The sequence below is a fragment of the Oryx dammah genome, unplaced genomic scaffold, assembly GCF_014754425.2.
Source record: "Oryx dammah isolate SB20612 unplaced genomic scaffold, SCBI_Odam_1.1 HiC_scaffold_27, whole genome shotgun sequence".
NCBI lineage: Eukaryota > Metazoa > Chordata > Mammalia > Artiodactyla > Bovidae > Oryx > Oryx dammah.
The window spans coordinates 134,938,652-134,955,979 of NW_024070211.1; positions in this window are offsets into that span (position 1 = coordinate 134,938,652).

The following is a 17,328-nucleotide window of genomic DNA, read 5'->3' on the forward strand; positions in this document are numbered from 1 at the left end:
TCCAGCCCAGCATTTCACATGATATACTCTGCATATAAGTTAAACAAGCAGGGTGACAATATACAACCTTGATGTACTCCTTTCCCAATTTGGAACCAGTCTGTTGTTCCATGTCCAGTTCTAATTGTTGCTTCTTGACCTGCATACAGTTTTCTCAGGAGGCAGGTCAGGTGGTCTGATATTCCCATCTCTTTAAGAATTTTCCATAGTTTGTTTGTGATCCACACAGTCAAGGGCTTTGGCGTAGTCAATAAAGCAGAAGTAGATGTTTTTCTGGAATTCTCATGCTTTTTCAATGATCCAGTGGATGTTGGCAATATGATCTCTGGTTCCTCTTCCTTTTCTAAATACAGCTTGAACTTCTGGAAGTTCTCAGTTCACATACGGTTGAAGCCTCACTTGGAGAATTTTTGGCATTACTTTGCTAGCGTGTGAGATGAGTGCACTTGTGTAGTAGTTTGCACATTCTTTGGCATCACCTTTGTTTGGGATTGGAATGCAAACTGACCTTTTCCAGTCCTGTGGCCACTGCTGAGTTTTTCCAAATTTGCTGGCATATTGAGTGCAGCACTTTCACAGCATCATCTTTCAGGATTTGAAATAGCTCAACTGGAATTACATCCCCTCCACTAGCTTAGTTCGTAGTGATGCTTTCTAAGGCCCACTTGACTTCACATTCCAGGATGTCTGGCTCTAGGTGAGTGATCACACCATCATGATTATCTTGGTCGTGAAGATCTTTTTTGTACAATTCTTCTGTGTATTCTTGCCACCTCTTCTTAATATCTTCTGCTTTTGTTAGGTCCATACCATTTCTGTCCTTAATTGTGTCCATCTTTGCATGAAATGTTACCTTGGTATATCTCTAATTTTCTTGAAGTGATCTCTAGTCTTTCTCATTCTATTGTTTTCCTCTATTTGTTTGCATTGATTACTGAGGAATGCTTTCGTATCTCTCCGTGCTATTCTTTGGAACTCTACATTCAGATGCTTATATCTTTCCTTTTCTCCTTTGCCTTTTGCTTCTCTTTTTTTCTCAGCTATTTGTGAGGCCTCCTCAGACAACTTTTGCTTTTTTGCATTTCTTTTTCTTGAGGATGGTCTTGATCACTGCCTCCTGTATACTGTCCCAAACCTCCATCCATAGTTCTTCAGGCACTCATCAGATCTAATCCCTTGAATTTATTTGTCCCTTCCATTGTATAATCCTCCTAGTTATGGATGGCTCAGATGGTAAAGTGTCTGCCTGAATTGCGGGGGACCCAGTTTTGATCCCTGGGTCAGGAAGATCCCCTGGAGAAGGAAATGGCAACCCACTCCAGTACTCTTGCCTGGAATATTCCATGGACAGAGGAGCCTGGTAGGCTACAGTCCATGAGGTCGCAGAGTCGGACATGACTGAGCGACTTCACTTTCACTGCATAATCATAAGGGATTTGCTTTAGGTCTTACCTGAATGGTCTAGTGGTTTTCCCTACTTTCTTCAATTTAAGTCTGAATTTGGCAATAAGGAGTTTATGATCTGAGCCACAGCCAGCTCCTGGTCTTGTTTTTGCTGACTATATAGAGCTTCTCCAACTTTGGCTGCAAAGAATATAATCAATCTGATTTCAGTATTGACCATCTGCTGATGTCCATGTATAGAGTCTTCTCTTGTGTTATTGGAAGAGGGTGTTTGCTATGACCAGTGTGTTCATTTGGAAAAACTCTGTTAGCCTTTGCCTTGCTTCATTTTGTACTCCAAGGCCAAATTTGCCTGTTACTCCAGGTATCTCTTGACTTCCTACTTTTGCATTCCAGTCCCCTATAATGAAAAGGATATCTCTTTTGGGTGTTAGTTCTAGAAGGTCTTGTAGGTCTTCATAGAACCATTCAACTTCAGCTTCTTCAGCATTACTGGTTGGGGCATAGACTTGGATTACTGTGATATTGAATGGTTTGCCTTGGAAATGAACAGAGATCATTCTGTTGTTTTTGAGACTGCATCCAAGGACTGCATTTCGGACTCTTTTGTTGACTGTGGTGGCTATTCCATTTCTTCTAAGGGATTCTTGCCCACAATAGTAGATATAATGGTCATCTGAGTTAAATTTACCCATTCGAGTCCATTAGTTTGTTTGACACTCAGAGGGCCCAAACAAACCTTTGTGTGCACCAGGACCCAGAGACTGCACAGAGACTGAACCAGAACAGTGCTTGAGCATCTCCTGCGGAGATTTGGGTCAGCAGTGGCCTGCCGCAGGGGCAGGGGCACTCATTTCAGCAGTGTATGCAAGGGAAGTTTTGAAGGAAGTCGCCATTATATTCATTACCTCCACCATAGTTTGGCCTCAGATCAAACAACAGGGAGGAAACACCGCCCCACCCATCAACAGAAAATTGTATTAAGAATTTACTGAGAATTGCCCTGCCCATCAGAACAAGACCCAGTTCCCCCTCAGTCAGTCTCTCCCATCAGAAAGCTTCCATAAGATCCTTATCCATCAGAGGGCCAACAGAATGAAAACCACAATCACAGAAAACTAATCAAACTGATCACATGGGCCACAGTCTAGTCTAACTCAATTAAACTGTCAGTCAGTTCAGTTCAGTTCAGTCGCTCAGTTGTGTCCGACTCTTTGCAACCCCATGAATCGCAGCACACCAGGCCTCCCTGTCCATCACCATCTCCCGGAGTTTACTCAGACTCACATCCAGCGAGTCTGTGATGCCATCCAGCCATCTCATCCTGGGTCGTCCCCTTCTCCTCCTGCCCCCAATCTCTCCCAGCATCAGAGTCTTTTCCAATGAGTCAACTCTTCGCATGAGGTGTCCAAAGTACTAGAGCTTCAGCTTTAGCATCATTCCTTCCAAAGAAATCCCAGGGTTGATCTCCTTCAGAATGGACTGGTTGGATCTCCTTGCAGTCCAAGGGACCCTCAAGGGTCTTCTCCAACGCCACAGTTCAAACACATCAATTCTTCGGCGCTCAGCCTTCTTCACAGTCCAACTCTCACATCCATACATCACCATAGGAAAAACCATAGCCTTGACTAGGCGGACCTTAGTTGGCAAAGTAATGTCTCTGCTTTTCAATATGCTATCTAGGTTGGTCATAACTTTTCTTCCAAGGAGTAAGCGTCTTTTAATTTCATGGCTGCAATCACCATCTACAATGATTTTGGAGCCCCCAAAAATAAAGTCTGACACTGTTTCTATTGTTTCCCCATCTATTTCCTATGAAGTGATGGGACTGGATGCCATGATCTTCGTTTTCTGAATGTTGAGCTTTTTCACTCTCCTCTTTCACTTTCATCAAGAGGCTTTTTAGCTCCTCTTCACTTTCTGCCATAAGGGTGGTGCCATCTGCATATCTGAGGCTATTGATATTTCTCCCGGCAATCTTGATTCCAGCTTGTGTTTCTTCCAACCCAGCGTTTCTCATGATGTACTCTGCATAGAAGTTAAATAAGCAGGGTGACAATATACAGCCTTGACGTACTCCTTTTCCTATTTGGAACCAGTCTGTTGTTCCATGTCCAGTTCTAACTGTTGCTTCCTGACCTGTATACAGATTTCTCAAGAGGCAGGTCAGGTGGTCTGGTATTCCCATCTCTCTCAGAATTTTCCACAGTTTATTGTGATCCACACAATGAAACTATGAGCCATACCATGTAGGGCCACCCAAGACGGACAGGTCATGGTGGAGAGTTCTGACAAAATGTGGTCCATTGGAGAAGGAAATGGCAAACCACTCAGTATTCTTGCCTTGAGAACCCCATGAACAATATGAAAAGGTGAAAAGATAGGACACTGAAAGATGAACTCCCCAGGTCTGTAGGTGCCCAATATACTACTGGAGATCAGTGGAGAAATAACTCCAGAAAAAATGAGGGGATGGAGCCAAAGCAAAAACAACACCCAGTTGTGGATGTGACTGGTGGTAGAAGTCCGATGCTGTAAAGAACAACATTGCGTAGGAACCTGGAATGTTAGGTCCATGAATTGGAAGTGGTCAAACAGGAGATGGCAAGAGTGAACATCGACATTTTAGAAATCAGTGAACTAAATCTATGTTAAGGAAACTCTATATTTACTTGGAAACCTGCCTTTCTTCAAGATTCATGTCAATTGTTTTACCGCCCAGGATGACTCACCTTTTGCCACTATTATCTCAGAATGCGTGTTGTGGGTGAGGGGCCTGGCGCCAGTTTCTAGCTTTTGAGACATTCCCTTTCTCTAATTAGCAGCCTGCTGTTAGCTATATAACATCAGCTAAAGACTAGCAGTGGGGTGCTCTTTCTGCCTCCTTCTGATGTCTATGTCAGAAACTTTCCCTATCTCTTTTATACTTTAATAAAACTTTATTACACAAAAGCTCTGAGCGATCAAGCCTCATCCCTAGCCCTGGATTGAATTTCTCTCCTCCAGAGGCAAGAATCTCAGTGTCTTTCATGGCTCAGCAACAGCCTTTCACTGGTTTTCCAGGGTAGCAATCCAGGCTTGTCAGCCATGCCCCACTCCACCACCCCACTATCCACCCCCAACCTGTGCATACTTTCCATCAAGAGGAGAGTCAAACCCACAGACACAAGTCAGTAAGTCCCTTCTTCATTCCACCCCTTTACTTTGATTTGATCAGTTAATCTGGAAAAGCTTTGTGCAGCCTGAGGTCCTGAGACAGGAGTGTACTACCCCACTTGTTTATTCAGTCATACTTTGGGGTAGGTGGGGGAGAAATTTTATCTATAATCATATTAATTTTTTCAGTGTAGAATTTAAAGTAGGATACAGTGGTCTCTGATGTGGCATGAAAAGAGCTTGGATGTCATTTCTGACCTCACAATAAGGAAAAAGCTGAATAAACTATGGTTTAGCAGCTCTTCTCAGATCATGAGAAAATTGAGGTCACAGGGCAAACTGCTGCCTTGAAAACTGTAGAGAAGAGTGAATACAGAATCATACCTACCCAGGCCCAGAAGCTGCTGCTACAGTCAGCAACTGGTAGGAAAACTTAAAATCTTGTTCATCTTCACCCTCTTGTGGGTTTTACCTCCAACAGCCCTACCAGCTGCCCAGGGTCAAGACTGGAGAAAAATCCCGAGGTGCTTCTGGCAAGGGGAGAAAGATGGAAACTACTTTGAAATGTACCAGAGCACCCAGTTCTCCTTAACAAAATCGTATCCTCAGGAAAACTTTTACCAGAGCCTGCCCAACCTGGAGGAAGGGAAATAACCAACTCCAGCCCACACTAGCCATCCTGTGTCACATGAAATGAGGAAAAAAGCTCAGAAGCACTTGTGAGGGTCACAGCCCAGGGACAGAGGCTCAGTAAAAGACTGAGTCTAGGGATTCCCTGGCAGTCCAGTGGTTAAGACTCAGTCCTTCCACTGCAGGGAGCAAGGGTTCACCCCTCATGCCTTGTGATGTGGAGCAAAAACAGAAAAAAAATTTTTTTGAGAGGAAATAAAAATGGACTTACCTTTTTGGGAAGGTATAGTATAGTTGCTTTACAATGCTGTGTTAGTTTCTGCTGCAAACAAAGTGAATCACTATATGTATACATACCAGTCTATCCCCTCCCTCTTGGCCCTCCCTCCCATCATCCCCATCCTCTTCCTACCCCTCTAGGTCACCATCGACTACCAGACCGGGCTCCCTATGCTATGCAACAGGTTCCTACTAGGAACCTCATCTTACAATTCATCCCACCCTTCCTGCCATGTCCACATGTTTGTTCTCGACCTCTGCATCTCTATTTCTGCCCTGCCCATACATAGAAGAGCACAAAATCCCTTAATTTGTGATATCTGATTTTCCTTAATTAACAGTAATCTCTTAAAATTCAGATTACCTGCCCCTTGCTGCAAACTTCTACACTACATTCTCCCCGCCTCCTCAGAAACAGTTCTCTCAGGGTCACCTGAGAGGCTGTCTCCTGGGCTTGAAGTCCACATGATTCCCACCAAATAAGCCTAAATCTCAACTTTTAAGTCACATGCATTTTTCAGATGACAGCCCATGTCTTCGATCAGCTGACTGGCTCACCAGTAGTTGGTTCACACCCTCAGGAATTTCTTGGGTAAAATCTAAAATGGGCCTCCATATACAGAAGCTAGGGATAGACTAAACAAAGAGCAGACGCTCTAAATTGGTAGGTGGAAGGTTTAATAAGCAATGGAACTTGCATACAAGTCTTGTCTTGGATAGCCACAAGTAGACCTCCATATTCACCCACCAGAATCTTAAAAACTTACATAGAAGTCTTAACTGAGTTCCATCAGACATGTGCCATTCAGATGGTCTCAACAACACTTTATTATTAGAAATTTGTGTCCTTGGGACAGTTTCCACGATGGGGGAGGCAAGTGAATAGGAGCAGGTGAGGAGCCTCATTACTTGGGTCTAGCTCATAGGTCACCCAGCAGTGAGTGATAGCGTCTCAATGAATTCCTCCAACACATTTTGTAGAGGGTTTTTGCATCAATAGTCATAAAGAATATTGGTCAGTAGTTCTCTTTTCTTACAGTTTCTTTGTCCAGTGATAGTATAAAAGAAATTGCTAGTATTACTGAATCCAGGCTCCGTCTGCTCATACAACAGGCCAGTAATTGGGAGATGAGGTGCTGAGGCAAGGAATGGTGACTTTATTTGGAAAGCCAGGCGTCTGAGAATTCGGTGGGCTAGGGCTTCCCTGATAGCTCAACTGGTAAAGAATCTGCCAGCAATGCTGGAGATCCCAGTTCAATTTCTGGGTCAGGAAAATCCCCTGGAGAAGGGATAGGCCACCCACTCCAACATTCTTGGGCTTCTCTTGTGGCTCAGCTGGTAAGGAATCTGCCTGCAATTCAGAAGATCTGGGTTCGATCCCTGGGTTGGAAGATCCCCTGAAGAAGGGAAATTCTACCCACTCCAATTATGGGGTCATAAAGAGTTGGACATGACTGTGACTCTCAGTGTCCTAGAGTACCATCTTCTGAGAGTCTGGATGCTAGTTTCTTTTACAGAACAGAAAGGGAGAGGTGAAGAAATAAAGTAAGAAGGCCATTTGTTGCTGTTCAGTCACTCAGTCGTGTCCAACTCTTTGCAACCCCATGGGCTGCAGTATGCCAGGCTTCCCTGTCCTTTACCACCTCCCAGACCTCGCTCAAATTCATGTCCATTGAGTCAGTAATGCCATCCAGCCATCCCGTTCTCTGTCATCCCCTTCTCTTCCTGCCTTCAGTCTTTCCCGGCATCAGGGGGTTTTCCAATGAATTGGCTGTTTGCATCAGGTGGCCAAAGTATTGGAGCTTCAACTTCAGCGTAAGTCCTTCCAATGAATATGCAGAATTGATTTCCTTTAGGATTGACTGGTTGGATCTCCTTGCAGTCCAAGGGACTCTCAAGAGTCTTCTCCAATGCCACAGTTCAAAAGCATCAATTCTTTTGTGCTCAGCCTTCCTTATGGTCCAGCTCTCACATCCATGCATGACTACTGGAGAAACCATCTTTGACTATATGGATCTTTGTTGGCAAAGTAATGTCTCTGCTTTTTAATACACTGTCCAGTTTGGTCATAGCTTTTCTTCCAAGGAGCAAGTGTCTTTTAATTTCAAGGCAGCAGTCACCATATGCAGTGGTTTTGGAGCCCAAGAGAAAGGCCATTAGTCTTACAAAATATCTCTTGGCTTGGCCAACATCAGGGAGGGGATGTGTTAACTTCTTTTCTGTAGCCATTCACAGGTAGGCGGGGACAGAATCTCTCTCTTGCAGCTGAACAAAGGCATATTAGTTTAACATTCAAGCAAAGGGCAGGTTCCCCAGGAAGGCCATTGTGTACACTTAGGGCTATAGACAGCATCCTTTTGATGATTATAATAACAGAAGAAAAAAAAAAAAGTAAAGGTTAGAGTAAAAGAAACAGATCTATCTTGGAGTCAGATTTTGCTCTTTTCTGTTACACTGGCTTCAGAATGAGTTTAGAAGTGTCCCTTCCTCTTCAATTTTTAAAAGAGTTTGAGAAGGATTGGTGTTTATTCTTCTTTAAATATTTGGTAGAATTCTGCCAGTGAGGTTATCTGGTCCAGGGCTTTTCTTTGCTGAGAGTTTTTGGTGACTTTCTTTTTAAATTGTGGTAAAATACATTCTTTGTTGAGAAGTTTTTGATGACCATTTCAATCTCCTTGCTAATAATAGGTCCTTTCAGATTTTCTATTCTTCATAATTCAGTCTTGGTAGATTGTTTTTCTAGGAGTTTGTCCATTTCATCTAAGTTATTCAATTTTTGGCATACAATTGTCCATGGTACTCTCTAATAATCCTTTCTATTTCTGTAAAATTCTATTAATTGTCTCACTCTTACTTATTTGAATTTTTTGTTTTTCTTATCTGATTCTTCTCTTTTCTTCTTAATCTAGTTTTATCACCTTTGTTGTTCTGTTCAAAGACCTGACTTATGGTTTTATTGATTTCTCCATCATTTTCCTATTTTCTATTTTATTTATCTCTGAACTAAGTTTTTTTGTTGTTGTTGTTTTTATACTGTTTCCTTCCCTCTACTATCTTTGACTTTAGTTTTTTGTTCTTCCTTTTTCTAGTTTCTTGAGGTGTGAAGTTAAGTTATTGATTTGAGATCATCCCTCTTTTTTAATGTGAGCATTTATAGCTATGAATTTACCAGTTATCACTGCTTCTGCTGCATTCAATAAGTTTTTTTTTTTAATTTATTTGGCCACACTAGGTCTTAGTTGCTACACTCAGAATCTTCAGTCTTTGTTGCAGCATGCTAGTATCTTTTAGCTGAGCCATGTGCTCTCTTAGTTGTGGCATGTAGGATCAGGTTCCCTGAAAAGGGATTGAACCTGGGTCCCCTGCACTGGGAGTGCAGAGTCGTAGCCACTGGACCACCAAGAAAGGCTCTCCATAAGGTACTGTATGCTGTGTTATTATTTTATTTTGTCTCAAGATATTTCCTAATTTCCCTTGTGATTTTTTCTTTGACTTGGTTGTTTAAGAGTATGTTGTTCAACTTCCACATATTGTGAAATTTTTAGGTTTCCTTTTGCTATTGGTTTCTAGTTTCATTCCATTGCAGTCAGAAAGTATACTTTGCATGGCCTAATATATGGTCTATGCTGGAGAGTGTTTTATGTGTACCTGAGAAGAATGTGCATTCTGCTTTTCTTAGGTAGAGAGTTCTCTCTATATATTTTAATTTAAAGTATATTTTGTCTGTTATTAGATAGCCACTTCTGCTCTCTTTTGATTACTATTTGCAAGGAATATCTTTTTCTATCCTTTCACTTTCTGCCTTTAAGTGCTCAGTCACTTCAGTCGTGCCCAACTCTGTGTGATGCTGGGGACTGTAGCCTGCTAGGCTCCTCTGTCCATGGGATTCTCCAGGCAAGAATACTGGAGTGGGTTTCCTTGCCTTCCTCCAGGGGATCTTCCCAAGCCAGGGATCAAACCCTCATCTCTTACATCTCCTGCATGAGCAGGCAGGTTCTTTACCACTAGTGCTACCTGCAAAACCATACATGTTTTAAATGCAGATATGTAGGCCTTGCTGTATGGCAAAGTAGAAGAGATCAAGAAGAGGTAGGAAGAATACACAGAAGAATTACACAAAAAAGGTCTTAATGACCCAGATAACCACGATGGTGTGTTCACTCACCTAGAGCCAGACATCCTGGAGTGTGAAGTCAAGTGGGCCTTAGGAAGCACTACAACAAGCAAAACTAGTGGAGGTGATGGAACTCCAGCTGAGCTATTTCAAATAATAAAAGATGATGCTGTGAAAGTGCTGCACTCAATATGCCCACAAATTTGGAAAACTCAGCAATAGCCACAGGGCTAGAAAAGGTGAGTTTGCATTACATTCCCAAAGAAGGGCAATGCCAAAGAACGTTCAAACTACCACACAATAGCATTCATTTCACATGCTGGCAAAGTAATGCTCAAAATCCTTCAAGCTAGGCTTCAACAGTTTGTGAATCTAGAACTTCTAGATGCACAAGCTGGATTGAGAAAAGGCAGAGGAACCAGAGATCAAATTGCTAACATCTGTTGGATCATAGAAAAGCAAGAGAATTCCAGAAAAACATCTACTTATGCTTCACTGACTACACTAAAGCCTTTGACTCTGTGGATCACAACAAGCTGTAGAAAAGTCAAAAAAATAGATCGGAGGGAATGGGAGATTGGGAGATAATAGATGAGAGGTCTAGAATTTCTTCTAAAAAATTAACTTTTCTAAAATTGTTTATGGTGAGGATACCCAACACTGTGAGTATATTAAAATAGCCATGAATCTTATCGTTTAAGTGGGTGAAGTATATGTAGATGACTTATAGTTTACTAACAGCTGTTTTAAAAAAAAAGAATGGTAGATGAACCTATGAATAAAAAAATAGGTTTAAAATAGACAAATGAACAGAAAGATCACTGAAGAACATACAGGCAGTTAGATATACAAATAGTGTAAAGGCAGACAATGATACAGATGGACAAGCGGACAACTAGAAGCCAGACAGAAAGAGAAATAGATGATAGATAGAGGGATGGTGGGTAGTGGATAGATACTGTATACTTGCATAGGTAGTTAGATAGTAATAGATAGAGAGACAGAGAAAGAGCTAGATAGATAGATATGCAAGGATTCATACAGACAGAAAGGTAGGTAAACAGGAAGAAAGACATAAAAACAGAGATGATAGAAAAATAGACATAAATATAGACAAAAAGATAGAAAGTCAAAAAGACAGACATACAGGGACCTATAAATAGACAGTTACTGCTGCTGCTGCTGCTGCTAAATTGTTTCAGTCATGTCCGACTCTGTGCAACCCCATAGACAGAAGCCCACCAGGCTCCCCTGTCCCTGGGATTCTCCAGGCAAGAACACTAGAGTGGGTTGCCGTTTCCTGCTCCAATGCATGAAAGTGAAAAGCGAAAATGAAGTTGCTCAGTCGTGTCCGACTCTTAGCGACCCCTTGGACTGCAGCCTACCAGGCTCCTCCAGCCTTGGGATTTTCCAGGCAAGAGCACTGGAGTGGGTTGCCATTTACTAGGACTGACAAATAGATGAAATGGATACATAGAGATATTGACAGGTAGACAGACAGACATACTGACAGCAATGATAGGGAGTAGAGAGAGACTTTGAGAGAAATAGAGAAACAAAAATAAGCAGAGAATCAGACAGAAAACCAACAGATAAACAGACAATCAGACAGGCAAACGGAAATTAAGACATCTAGGCAGACAGAAAACAGATGTATTGAAGGTACTATAGACAAACAGATGTATAAATGAATGGATAAAGACCATAGACATGGATAAATAGAAAATAAATAAGTATCCAGACACACAGACAAATATATAAATCAGGAAGAAAGATAGACAAGACAGGGGTTCCACCTGTGTGGTGCCAGCACAAGGATCTCTACGGACCAAAACAAAGGGAGCTGTGAACACATTTCAAACATCTGAAAACAGTCCTAAGGACATACAACAAATGACAAATTTTGTTTTAAAAAAATTGCTGGCCATGCCATGCAACTTGGAGGATCTTAGTTCCCTGACAGGGGACTGAACCTGTGTTCTTGACAGTGAAAACAGAGTCCTACGCACTGGACCACCAGGGAATTCCCAACACTTATTCTTTTTAATTAACTAAAACTCAATAAAAAGAGCCACAGTCTACAGCATCTGAGGCACAACCAGCTCTCTTCCTCCCCCACCTTCTTAGTGTGCTGAAAGCTCTCCTCCAAGTGGTGGCCAAGAAGGCAGCGCTCTTCCCTGTCCGCTCCCCACTGACCAGTGTTCTGCCAGGAGGATGAGCATTTCTCATTCCCTGCAACTCCAATAGAAGAAGCTAACTTCCTGATTTGTGCAGCTGAGCGTAGCGGATCCTTTTCTTTACCCAGCACCCAGAGAAGTGGCCAAGGACCCTTAAAAACAATCACTCTCTTAAATAAGGGCAAGGAGTAAACTATTGCCCTGCCCACTCACCACCCAAAGCAGAGTGGAGACAGCTGAAAGAGAACCCCTGGAGTCAAAACATAATGAGTACAAATACACAAACCACTCAATACAGTGTGTCTCTCTCTCTTTTTCACACACACCTCCCACCCCATAAACTTAGTGCCCTCATTCATTCACAGTGTTTTACACACAAAGCCCTCCCAACAGTGTCCGCCACAAATGCACAACACTAAACACAGTCTCATATACATGTATCTCTAAACAGTGTTTCACAGACTCACACCAGACTGTCTCACACAAACCTAAGAAACAGTGTCTCACAAATAAGCAAAGCACTACTAAACACATTAGCTCTCTTACAGACACACAGGGCTCAATACAGTAACACACCACCATTCAAAACACTGTCTCACACACATGGCAGACATACTCCACACGCACATACTCACATGAAACAGTCTCACACACCCCCCCCACTATACTCGCATCTCACTGTTGTCCAATGGCTACAATTACAGACCCATTGTTTGGATGCACAATTGTACAACATGTATATTATTGGTATGATTTTATAGTACAGTTTCCCTGGTGGCTCAGTTGTTAAAGAATTTGCCTGTGGTGCAGGAGACCCAGGTTCGATTCTTGGGTTGGGAAGATCCCCTGAAGAAGGGAAATCTCCAGTATTCTTACCTGGCGAATTCCACAGACAGAAGAGCCTGGTGGGTTACAGTCCATGGGGTCACAAAGAGTCGGACATGACTGAGAGACTAACACTATAGGATAGCTCTGTTGCGCAATAGATGCAAGTTGATTAGCACAGAGGATAAATGGGGGCCACTGGCTATGTGAAGAATTAGCTGGAACATCACCTGTTGAGCCTGCAAGAGAGTTCAGGATGAAAAAAAAAAAAAAAAGGATGAGGCACTCATCCTGATAGTTAGATACTTAGATGCATATCTCTGAAAGAATTTCAGGACTTCCCTGGTTTTTCCAGTGGTTAAGAGTACTCCTTCTAATGCAGGGGACACAGGTTCCATCCCTATCCATGAAGATCCCACATGCCTTCAGTTCAGTTCAGTTCAGTCACTCAGTCGTGTCCAACTCTTTGCATCCCCATGAACCACAGCACGCCAGGCCTCCCTGGCCATCACCAACTCCTGGAAATTACCCTAACTCATGTCCATTGAGTCAGTGATGCCATCCAACCACCTCATCCTCTGTTGTCCCCTTCTCCTCTTGCCCTCAATCTTTCCCAGCATCAGGGTCTTTTCAAATGAGTCAGCTCTTCGCATCAGGTAGCCAAAGTATTGGAGTTTCAGTTTCAACATCAGTCCTTCCAATGAACACCCAAAACTGATCTCCTTCAGAATGGACTGGTTGCAGCTCCTTGAAGTCCAAGGGACTCTCGAGTCTTCTCCAACACCACAGTTCAAAAGCATCAATTCTTCGGCGCTCAGCTTTCTTTATAGTCCAACTCTCACATCCATACATGACCACTGGGAAAACCATAGCCTTGACTAGACGGACCTTTGTTGACTAAGTAATGTCTCTGCTTTTTAATATGCTGTCTAGGTTGGTCATCACTTTCCTTCCAACACACGCCTTAGGGCAACTAAAATTGAGTGCCACAATTACTGAGGCCCACAGCCTCCAGAGCCCATGCTCCCCGATAAGAGAAGCCATTACAATGAGACGCCCACGTGCTGCAACAGTGATCCAGCAGAGTCAAAAATAAATAAATAAATATTTTAAAAAAATCTTTAAGAAAGAATTTCAATGAGCCAGATTCTTGCATGTTCCCATACATGGGAAAGCACCAAAATTATTACCTTGAACTCTCTTGTGACTAGCAGTAATCTTTTAACCACACTTTGGGTAGCAAGGTCCACTTTTGGGGAATGTTGAATTCTTTGCTACTTGTTTTGGGAATTTCATTTGTTTTCTTTTAGCAAACCAAAGCTAGTGACTTGGTTGTCAGAAGGAATATTTAAGCTCTTTCCTTTAATGTAATTTGGCCAGTTGGCATTTGAGCTAGGTTGAACTTGAGTTGGATTTTTATTTAGGTCTAAATAGTTTCATAATTAATAATTTTAAATTGTATAGCACTGAATTTTTACAATCAAAGAGAATTGTTCTTTATTTTCCAACATTTTCTTGTGGTAGTCATAATTATGTCTTCTTTGGTCTTCTATTTCTGCCCTTTTTCTTTCTTTTAATTCTTCAACAACAAAAGGAGGATCCCTTAGGTTCTTGCACTCTGGCTATTGATTCTTATATATTTGTCTCTTGTCTTCCTTTTAACTTATATTTTTAACTGCAGAATGCCTCAGTTTCTGATCTCTAAATTTTATTGCAGCTTGCCTTTGATACATTTGGTAATGTTAGTTAATGGATGACCAGGAGAAATGTTTTGAAGTTGTAAGATGACATGAGTATCTTAAGGGGTTGAACTTTCTAGCTTCTGAACAATTTGTTGAAATTAATAAAGTGCTTTCTTTTAAAAACTCTTTTTAGTTGTGATAAAATACACATGACATAAAATCTATCATTTTAACCATTTTTTAAGTGTACAGTTCAGTGGCATTAAGTGCATTCTCATTATTGTACTACAGTCATTTCCATCATCTGCAGAACCTTTTTCATCTTGCAAAACTGAAACTCTCAAGCCATTGAATAGTAACTCCCCAATTCCATCCTCCTTTTGGCCCCTGACAACCATCGTTCTACTTTGTGTCTCTGTGAGTTTGACTATTCTTAAATACCTCATATAAGTGGATACAAACAGTATTTGTCCTTTTATAACCAGGTTATTTTATTTAGCATCATATCCTCAAGGTCCATCTTGTTGTGGCATGTGTCAAAATTTCCTTTGTAAAAATAAATAATATTCTGTTGTATGTAAGGCTCGGAGAACCGCACTTTGAAAAGGACATTCAGGGACAACCTCTAGTGGACTGACAAATTTTATTATCCAGCTTTTTGCAGATATATGGTCTCAGGGAGAGAGCATAAAGCAGACTTGCACGTAGCCTTTCTCAATAAAACATCAAAGCATTCAAGAATAAAATATAGTTCCCACCACCCAAGCCATAACATAGCTTTGGCAAAATTCTAAAGGGAGTCTAATCATGAAACAACAGTCCTTGCTCCCAGAAACAGGTGGTCAGAAGGAAGCCTTCGAACGCCTCAAGGCCGGGCGTATAATCCTTCGTTATCCATTCCCAGCCTTGGGCACTCGGTGAACGCTCATAACCCTTTGTTATGCTTGTCCCACCTTCCAACCTTCATCATGAGTGGAGCAAATACATTCTCAGTATTCGCTTAAAGCCTTCCAGCTCCTCCACAGTTGTATGCATATTTTGTTTACCCATTTATATGCTGATGGATACATGTGTTACTTCCACCCTCTGACAGTTATGAATAATGCTGCTAGGAACATTGATGTACAAATACCTATAGAAGTCTGCTTTTTTAATTTAAAAATTAAAGTATAGTTGATTTTACCTTGTCATGTTTCAAGTGTATAGCACAGTGATTCAGTTGTATGTATATTATATAAATATATATAACACATATATGTGTGCCTGTGTTCTTTTTAGACTCTTTTCTCTTATAGGTTATTTTGAGTATAGTTCCCTGTGCTATACAGTAAGTCCTCAAGTCTTTGCTTTTAATTCTTTTGGGTATATCCCCCTAAGTGAAATTGCTGAATCATATGATGATTCTACTTTTAATTTTGAGGGGTCCTTTATTTTTATTATTCTATTTAGATATTATTCTCAGTATTGCTTCAAACTCTAGGCAGGCTTTTGGTGCATTATAATTAGCTTAGTGTCACCCACACACTGAGCAAATGAACTCAAATGTCAAGTTTCTACCTCAAAGTTTCGTTATTTCTGCTTCCAATATCTGTTCAGTCACTGAGCTTATACTGAGAGCTTCCTTTGTGCTAGGTACGGCAGACTAAGTATTAATGAAACTTCCTCTCCTGTCCTTGGAGTACCAAGTATCATTATCATGTATTTGATCCATGTTTTCTGCTGATTGACTGGTCTTGTGTCCTGTTCTCCTTTGGTTAGGAACCCAGAGATGCCGCTGGCCACCCTGAGACAGGTAGTGTGTGGTCAGGGACCCTTGGGCTGGAATAAGCCCAGTGCTGGGGCCAGGCCGCTCTCTGCTCTCTGCTGCTTTCTCAAAGCAGCTCTGCCTGTCCGCGGAACTTCTCCCTGTTCCTCCTTCCTCTGGCCCATCCTCTGTGTATCTCTAGTCCAAATTCCAGAGGAAACCTGTCTGACTGACTCGAGTAGCTGCTCTTGTCCTTTCTGGGCAGAGCCTGGCCTCAGGAGTTCCTGATCAGCCTGTTAATTGGCCCCTCTTGGATCAGAGCCTGCTGCTCCCATCCAGAGGGTAGCCATCCCGACATTCCTCTTCCTACTTCTGATACAGGAGCTGTTACAGCCAAAAGGAAGTTCCCCTGTCTGCTCTGTACCTGGGGGAGTGCTGGGTTTAATGGATATTTGCTAGCAGATGCCCAAATGGGATACAAATTATCAGGCCCTGGGGATGATGGTCTGGTTCATGTTTTGAATCAAAATTGGAAAAACAGTCCCATAAAATAGCAGATCTTTTCTGAAGAGCTTATTAGACAAGGTTGATAGTGAACTGTTTGATTTCCATCAAGGACAAAATCTCTCTCTTAATAGGGTAACGTGTACTTGAGAGAGAGAAAGGAGGATCCCCAGTTTGCAAGAGATCTTATTAAAGCTTTAATCTCTGTGAACCAGAAAGATTTCCAAGTCTAAACATTTTAGTTACTTAGAAGGTATCTACTAAGCATTTGAGCTTCCCAGGTAATGCTAGTGATAAACAACCTGCCTGCCAATGCAGGAGGCATAAGAGATGCAGGTTCAATCTCTGGGTCAGGAGATCCCCTGGAGGAAGGCACAGCAGCCGACTCCAGTATTCTTGCCTGGAGAATCCCTTGGACAGAGAAGCCTGGTGGGCTACGGTCCACAGGGTCGCAAAAAGTCAGACACAACTGAAGCAACTGAGCACGCATGCATCTTTTGTGACTAGCAGTAATCTTTTAACCAAGATATATGCTTGAATACATGTATTTCCCTAGCCAGAAAAAAAAAAAATACCCTCATTTATATGCAGCCTCCTTCCCTACCTCTTTGGCACAGTTTCCCACAGTATATCTGATTTTCTTCAAGTCAACAGTTTACAAGGAGAGAAAGTTGAATGGCACCCATGTGGGTATTCATGAAGTATATGTTGAAGGGTACAAGTGGATGAGTAAGAGGTGGCCATTGAACCACACAGAGTAAGTGTGCAAAAGTGACATCTGGATGACAAAGCAGGCAGGCGAGATGCGGTCTT